The sequence below is a fragment of the Cryptomeria japonica genome, chromosome 4 (genome assembly GCF_030272615.1).
Source record: "Cryptomeria japonica chromosome 4, Sugi_1.0, whole genome shotgun sequence".
NCBI classification, from domain to species: domain Eukaryota; kingdom Viridiplantae; phylum Streptophyta; class Pinopsida; order Cupressales; family Cupressaceae; genus Cryptomeria; species Cryptomeria japonica.
In genome coordinates this window covers 509,077,777-509,087,019 of record NC_081408.1, presented here as the reverse complement: position 1 = coordinate 509,087,019, position 9,243 = coordinate 509,077,777, and positions in this window count along the sequence as shown.

The following is a 9,243-nucleotide window of genomic DNA, read 5'->3' as shown; positions in this document are numbered from 1 at the left end:
ATACATCTTTAAGTCTAAAGGACATTTTAAAACCCCAAGGAAGAGCAAAGTGAAGTGTTGGAACTATGACAAAAGGGTAGATGTGAAGAAGGATTTTTGAAACAAGAAAAAGGGCTCATATTTCTCCACAAAATAGTCATTTAATGATGGTGAAAATTGATGTTTTATTTATGCTAACATTATAATTGTTAATGAGTTTTTCCTACCATGTTACTCTTCACAAAAAGTATTTTTATATGATCAATATATGATAGAGGAGAGAATTTTCTTGGATATAATAGTACTAAGAAAAAATTTGGTAAGGGAAAGTTACAATTTTGTTTCAATGGTGGAAGGGTTAAAACACTTGAACATGTTTTGCATATTTCAATTCTTATAAAAAATTTAATTTTTGTACCTAAGTTAAATTATTTTGGAATGCATGCAAAAAATTGTCAATTATAGTTGTAGATTGGTAAGATGTAATTAGTAACATATAAAAGATCTCAGATCGGGGCTTTGTTTAGAATTAGTGCCTCCAATTTTTCTAATTTTTCTAATTTAAATAGTACTGAAAATACATCTATTTCATGGCACCAATGTTTGGGTTTCGTAAGTGAAAGGGATCTTAAGACTCTTATTACTAAAAATGGTGGAAAAAGTTGTTTGAAATTATTTTGTAGGTAAAATTAATTTTGGTGAGCATTGTATGTTTGGAAAATAGAAAATATATTCATTTCATATTGGAAGCAATAGAGCTAAGAAATTATACAAATTGTTCGTTTCAATGTGTTTGGTCTAAGGGCATTAGAGTCATACTAGAAGCAAGAGGCACGTCATCATCCTGGGAAGAGTCACTCAACAAATCAAAAGCATTGATAGTTATAAGGTTATCACCAACATCCTTCTACCACGTAGTAGGACCCTTGTGATGTGAGAGAGGACAATTTGTAGCCAGTTGACCGATGGGGAAGCATTAATGACATTAAAGGGGGGGGACTGATAATCAAGAGGTTGAGTGCAAGGCTTGTCCCCAACCATCAAAACCACATCTCCATAAATAGTGATACGCTATAAAATAGAGCGAACAATGATATAGAGAGAAATATTGGCACGAAGCAGGGAAGTTTCTTGTTATTAGTGTAAATGAATCTACCATAATGATCAAAATCCTCCGCAAAACATTTATTATTTCACGATTACAAGCATGCATATCTCTTAACTACCTTGTGAGATAGAAAAATGCTCAATGGCATAAGCTAATAGGTAAAAATTAAGAACAGTTATTATTTTTATTTGATATGCTCATTCTAATGTTTTGGAGAAGTGACCCGTCATACCAATATTATTGACCATTAATTGTGCCCCCTAACTTAGCAAGTGTATCATCAATCTAGTTACCTTCCATGTAGATGTTTTCTAGGACTTTTAAAGCTCCTTTAATCATCTATAATATTCTTATAGAACAAATGGGGAACAAATTTTGAATTTAGCATATTTAAGATCATTTTTGAGTCCCACTCCACCTTAATGTTGGGGATATGAAGATTTATGCCTAGTGTTAAGCCTAGAAGAGCTACAAAGTCTTCAACATAGTTATTGTATTGAAATCCCAAATTATTGTCAAAAGAAGTAATGAACTCCCTTTTAATATTTGTAAGTACTCCCCCACTACTAGTTGGCCCATGATTTCCTTTAGAGAATCTAGCGAAACAAAACAAAAATCTATGTCCTGTCATGGGGAGTCCACACAATATTTTTTCTAATGTTTTGCAAGTATCCACATTATCTAAGGTGGATTGTATGTTCCAAATGGTAGCAATTTCCTATTCAATTGTGGGAATATTTTTGGCCTTTTGATGTGGGAAGAGTTAACATTCTTTTATATTACTTCACAAATTTTCAAGAGCACAACATTCCAATGCTTGCTTCTATTTTTGGATACCGTGTTTTTTATTTCCTTTTAGGTTTCTCAATGGGATGTGAGGAAGGGATTGTGACAAAATTTCGTAGATGGTAGGATGGCTAAATGGAGGGATCCATTTGGCTACCAAAATCCTAATCTCTCTAGGTTAAACCCATTACATTTTGAATTTATTTAGAATATTTTGCTTGATGTTCCAAGAAAAGGGGCAATCAGTCAAAATATGATTAGTTTATTTCTCTTATTTTTTTGCATATGATGCATCTTTTGGCAAGAGAGAATCCCCTAATCTTCAAATTTTCAATTGTGATTTTTTCTCCTAAGAAGTGTTCCACCAAAAGAAACTAATCTTAGGGATGATATTATTATTCTATATGCATTTCTAGTTGTAGTCAAGTGTATAAAGATCCATGAGTAGATTAAAGCCAAATTTGACTGAGTAAGATCCTTTTGGGGTAGGTGTCCATGCAATTTCATCTTATCTTTAAAATAGAATAAATTTGATGGAACTAATTTTGATGATTAGATCATCTAAAACAATAGTATTTGTAATACCAATCATAGTTTTTACATGACATGATATTTCATAATGTACCTTTTTCACAGTTTTTTGATACAAGCACATGGAATAAAGGGGGTTCTAAGAAACTCAATGGTCCTCCCAAAATTGAATAAGTTCTCCAATACTCAACTTCTGCCTTAGGCCTTTTCTTAACATTTATTGAATCTTCATAAGGGAATGACTACTACATGGGAAAAGGAAACTCCACTACTATGACAAGGGAGCTCACACTTCTAAACACTACCCAACTCACTTGTCTACTAGTTGCCCCTTTAATCTTGAATCATTTTCCACACTTCTACCAATGACACCACTTCCATGCTACCATGTGAATGATGACATTGTAGTTAACCATTCACTTCCAAACAATCCTTAAAAGTAGAAAAACTACCAAATGTTAGGCCATTGCCCAATTCTCTGGCACCTAATAATAACTCATTAAATGTGTTTCATGACTTTTTTGAAATGGTAGATTTAGCATGGTTGGGGATTGTTTTTGTTGTAGGTGATTAGGTTGTCCTTGGGAGGCATGTCCATTTCTCTTCCCCTAGAAGCATGGAGGGGATTATACCTCATGGAGGTTCTCTTTTGAAGGGGTTGTAATTTGTTTATCTCCATCACCACACCATCATCTCCTCCCCTAGCTTCATTTGGCATGCTCTTCATAGTGTTGCATGTGCAATGTCAACGAGTGCACATGGATACACTATCATGTGTAGTGTATTGTGGCATGCTCTTTATACTGTTGCATGTGCATTGTCAACGAGTACACATAGATACACTATCATGTGTAGTGCATTAGGGGCTTGTTTTAGGTGTTCTATCTATCTTCATGTCCATATGACATTTTACTATGAAGATTTTGCAAGTTGCTCGAGAAATTCCAATAAAATGGAATAATCTTTTGAGAAGGATGAGAAAAATTTATTGAGATCTTAGTGCATTGTAGGAGCGGGTGACATGGGACCATTAAGATTTCAGTATTTTGTAGTAAATGGATGACATAGATAGTGTGGCCTTGCTTTGCACTATCTTGGATCCATCTCTAGCTAATTCAGGATTAGAAGATTTGTTATCATCAGGATCATCTGCAATACTTGTTGGTTTGCCAGAAAAATTTGGAAATAGTTGTGCATAAATGACAATCTGAAAACGTGGACTTGTGGTATCTCAACATATGGCCTGAATTTTGTGGGGCATAGTTGTGCTGAATCTAGTTATGCTCTTGATCTCTAGACCCATTTGGAGATCATGTAGAGTAACTTGCAACAGCTTCCATTTCTCATTGCACCATATTAAAATGTGTTATTTCAATGAAGCTTAAAAATAACACTTCGAGAAATCTCTAGAAAAAGCATTTTGTTTAACAAACACCATCAATCTCTGATCTTCAATTCGGTGATTAAATTGCTGTCCATTTCAGTAGCTGGTTAATCAATTCCCTATTTATTTTTAGACCTTCGCAATCTTTTCGGACCCTGCTCTTTTCACCATTAACCCTTTTGTGTGGCAATTATGTGATGTTGGGTACACTGTTTCTTTCAAACTACAAAATTGATGTTTGCAGAGCAGAAGTAAACATAATTTGCACATTAAAGACGCCTCAGATTTGGTCAACATTAAATTACAGTAAAAGTTTGGAGATGGACAAAAATTCGTATATAAGGTATTATGGTTCATATGAGTTATTGCAAATTACAAAACGTAGTTTTATATAAAGCCTATGAAACTCCATAAAATCACTAAATTGGAAGGTTATTTAACTTTTACTCGTTTGGTATGGCATCATCTTGTATAAGGATATCATTCTCACAAATAACTGTGTGGTAGTGTATAACAGCACTTGTTTAGACAACACAATTCAAGTTTATTTCAGTATAAGTTGACTGAAATCATATGAAAGTATAACTAACATCGGCCATGAGACCCACATTAATTCTGGACACTGTGATATGTACTGAAGCTTTCAACAAACACAAATTTCATTTATTTTCGGTTACCGAAGACCTTTGTACAGATCCCACCAGCTCTCCTCCTTATGCAATTACTTGTAGCTGAGACTTCAAGGTTGGTGTTGTAATTAGATCTTTTGGATTTTAGCAGGTAAATATTTTCTTGTTTTAATCTGGATTCACTGTTTTTCCATTTTTATTACCAATGATCCAGGGCCCACTTGGCAGTCTTGAACATGGCTACCATCCACAGAAGGGCATTTGTGAGTGCACATTGGATTGACCATGCATATTTTGAGGCGTCACGGATTATTTTTGAGAAATGTCTTTGAGGATCTATTTCTATAGCATTTATCACATATAACATTAAAAGTTCTTTTTCATTATGATAATGGTCCATGGAGTGTGATGTGAAATGTTGATGTAAAAATTCTTACAAAATTAAATTCAGAAATCAATTAATTTCAATTTCATTTTTTTTTTCTGCAAAAGACATTGATACGCTCTGACCAACTCTGAATTTGCAGGTAATGGGAGTTTAAAAATAGTGTGACCAGCTGGGAGTAGTGGGGAGTATTTTTAGAATAAGGCAGACTCCACTACTGACTGACATCCTCAAAGTAGTGGAGTCTGCCATAAGTCCCTAGATTAGTAAATGTGATTCTTGGGGAGGTGTGAGGACTAGTTTTTCTTTTTTAGAGATTTTTTGTGTGGGTTTTTGGAGAGGGGGCGCTGTGGTAGCATTTTAGAGGAGAGTTTTGGAAGTGTGTGTGCGTGGTTTTGTTTGGGAGGTGAGATTCTAAGGAGGAAGATTGAGTGTTGAAGATTTTTTAGGGTGAAAGTTTAATTTGTTAGCTGCAGGTGTAGCTTTAGGTGGAGAGTTTGAAGAAGGCTTTTGGAGAAGCCCTTTGTTGTTGTTAAAGTATTTTGTTGCAGGTCTATGTGTAGACCCATATCAGACTGGGATAATAAAATGTGAAGCCAATAGGCTCAAGTTTATGTAATGAAAAGTTGATTAAAAGTTTAATAGAAAATCTCAAGTTTTTGTTTGCTCAAAATTGGTGTTTGATTCTTAATATTTGTTGTTTCAAGTCAGATTTGTGTAATGCTAGAAGTGTGTTTCAGGGGGTTGTTGAAGTGGGTTTGGTTTTCCCACTGCATCACACATTGTGAAAATCTGATAGATTTAATTTAAAACCCCAGTTAGCCATGGTGTGCATTAGTAATCTTAGGACATGAGCTAATTCTTAAACAATCAGATTAAAGAATAACCATGCTAATCAATTACATAAAGATTTGAGAATCCAAGACTTTCAAATGCATTTAATTGTCTACATTGCACATCATGTATCTATGAAGGTGTTGCAATTCATTACTTGCATAGAAGTTCGATAAACATCATCTACTAGTTGCAATTCATTAGTTGCTTTTAGGTGTTGATTTCTTGATACAAAGGTGTTAAATGATGAAGAAAGTGTGTTTACACAAGCCACAACTGTAGTAGAAATCTTGACTTAAGATGGCCTAATAGCAGTGTCCCCAAATTTAGTATGTTGCTAATTGTAGTGCCTCACATATTATCAAAATGCTAAATGAGAAATAAATGAAGAAATATATATTATTTTTTAATGCATCAAGTTCCTTTCATTTGGAATAGAAAGAGAAGTCATCTAGAAGATAATATGTACTAATTAAGAGGATAAATGGATAGATTCAATGCAACAGTATCATTCCTTATTAATATTACAATAAATTGTAATTCTCACAACCATGTCCTCAATTTCATAAGGTATACATCAAAACAACCTATTCATGGTATAAATGCAACACAACCTCAACCCATTGATGGCACTTACATTGGACCTTAAAACACGTTACCAAAAATATACAAATAAACATGTACAAACAAACTTAATCAACAATTATATTTAATAAATAAAAGAAAATAATACAATGTCATTCTGATCATTTAAAGAAATTTGCATACTCAAAAAAATTATATATATTTTATTTATATTCCACTAATTGAAATAAGAGACTAATTTCTTCCTAGTCATATAAAGAAATATATGCACTCAAAATAAAAAATAAATAAGATAAAAATAATAATTTTTTTAAACATAAATAATTACAATCATGTTAGGTAGCACCATAAACCATGTCTAATATTTAAAAAAATTAAAAAATAAGAAAAAGAAAAAATATCTCAACAATTATTAAGGTTTGCTTACATGATTAATTTTTATATTTATAATTAAATATATTTTATATCAAAAAAAAATTATAATATTTAAAATATAAAAACATAAAAAAATTTAATAAATTTTATTGATAAACAATTATTTATTCTAATTAACTGAAATATTTTTAATCCCATAACATGTACCTCATACAATAATTATAATATCCTAATGGAATGTGTAATCCTCACTACCAGAATTTCAAACCGAATGCATCGGCGTGGATGCTAGTGCAGTGGTTGATGGAGCTCAACTAGTTCTAGTGTTGAGTTTTGGTTGATGGAGCTCAACTAGTTCTAGTGTTGAGTTTTCGTTGCCCTATGCATGCATGTGGCCTCTCTTGGCCCCATTTTTGCAATCTCCTGAAGGTTGCTTGGTCGCACGATTATAGGTCATTGTGGCATGTTGTTTCCTTGGGGATGCACCTTGTCGAAAATGTTGAGGGAGACCCTCTGCTCTGTTGACCTTTCGTGCAAGCCCTTTGTCCCTCCAAGATTTTGCGTGGTTGGAGGGCTCCCCCCACCTTTTTTGGCGGTTTCCGCTGAAGAGGAGGTGTGGATGCTGACTTTACTGAGTTCATTCCCCGTGTCAGTGCTGATGGGGGCTGGGTCTTTCGTATGTGGAGGATGTTGGATCTCCTTTTCCCCTTTATGCAGTATGAGATGATGGTCTCCCTTGCTGGTGAATGTTCCAGATCAGTTGCTCTAGGATTGTTGTGGTACCTGAGCACATTGTATTTACGAGGCTCCATAGGTGGCTCTATGGACTCTCCTTCCCCCATTGTTTGCACACCCCACTTTCCTTTGGTGGTGTTTTCATCTATGGGTGTTTGTGTGACACTTAACTTGTGTGGTCCTTACTTGGGGGCATGGACTACTTGTGGTCCTATATTCAATCTACTGCAATTTTGGTGGTGAATGGGTGTTATTATGTCTTTGTGATGCAGTATTTTGGGGCTTCTGGCCTTTTTGCTTGGTTGTAGTTGCCTCAAGAGTCTGTTGATGTTGACCCTGTGCATGGGAGTTGTTGTTGCTTTCATTGTTCCTCTTTTGGCACTTGTGACCTTAGGTGTCGCTTGGAGGTTCCCTACTTTGTTCCTGTTGGTGGATTGGGCCTTTGCTTTGAGTTTATCTCTCAAGGTATTTGTGACTGATTTGTGCACCGACATACCTGGCATCTGGGTTGGAGGTCATTCGATTGTGTTCTTTGTGTGTGGATATCTACAGCATGGGGACCTGGGACTTGGTATGGTGATTGAGTTGTGCTGTTGGTTTCACATGTTGTGTGGGGCGATGGTTTGGTGCATGCCACTGGATCTCTCTGTCTTGGATGTTTTTCGTGTGGTGCTTGTTTAAGCTACAATGGTTTCTTTGGACCCCTACTAGAATGGGCAATGTGGGGTGTTTGGGGCATTTCCTTCAGTGTCCTACGGACGGTCTGGCTCTGAATGCCTTTTGTGTTAAAATGGACTGCAGTGGGGGTATCTCCTTCACGGATCTTGTAGAGCCTTGTGGGTGGCTCTTGGTTTTTTGTTGTGATTCCAATGATGGTGCTTGTTTTGGATTTAGGTGGTAAGTGTCCTGCCTTTTGGAGCTAGACTGTGGTGGTTACTTCCAAAACCATTGGGCTGCTTTTCGTCTTTTTGTTGAAACTGTCTATTTTGGTTTGTTCAAACAATGGTCTCGGTATCTTTGATAGCCCAGGGTTTGTTGTTAGTTTTCAAGGGCCCCTTGCCTATGTTGGTTTTTGGTTATGGATTGCTACTATTTTCAGGGTTGTGCTCGCCTTTGAGGCCTCTTTGGAGTTGGATTTTGCCCCTTTTGAGGTGGGGAGTTTTTCATTCGCTATGGTACGAGCTTGGCCTCGTTGGTTCACGTCTTCTTCTTTCGCAGTTTCTATGGAGGTGGTTGTGGTCCCTATTGAGGTGGTGACTTGCCACATGAAAGAGGTTGATGGTCATTCATGGTGGTCTTCTCTCCTCTATGGCTACTTGGTTATTAATTGGATTCACAGTTGGTTCTCTAGTATGTTGGTCTTCTCCTTCTCTGCTCCTATGGAGTTGGGCTCCCTTTCTATTGAGCTGAAAAGGAGTTTCGATGTTGGAAGATTGACTTCATGTTGGGGTGTGACCGTTGTGATCTTCTGGTTGACTTGAGGAGCCTCCCATCCCCCCTCGTAAGGTTGCCCCACTTTGTGGGTTGTCTTCTTTTGTTCTTGTCTTTAGGAGTCTCTTGATTTTGTTTTGGGTTTGGCCTGTTGCCCTTTGCGTTGTGTGTTTCTTGTGGCCCCATGTTCCTTCCATAGCCTTTTGGCCGGTGCTGCTTACGGTCATTTGGACCAGTGTGACGGGAGTGCCCCTTTTGTACTTTGGGGTGATTACCCTTGTTTTGTTCCTTTTGTAATAGGTCAAGGCCCGATTAATTCATGCTTTCTTAATCAAAAACAATTATAGTATACTTTCTACTAATTAAATATTATACTCTATTGTCGAATACACAACAAAAAATCATTATTTAAGGGAAGAAACGATATTGGAAATTAATATGATGAACCTGCTCTCCAGATTTTGGAGAAAAGCATGTATAA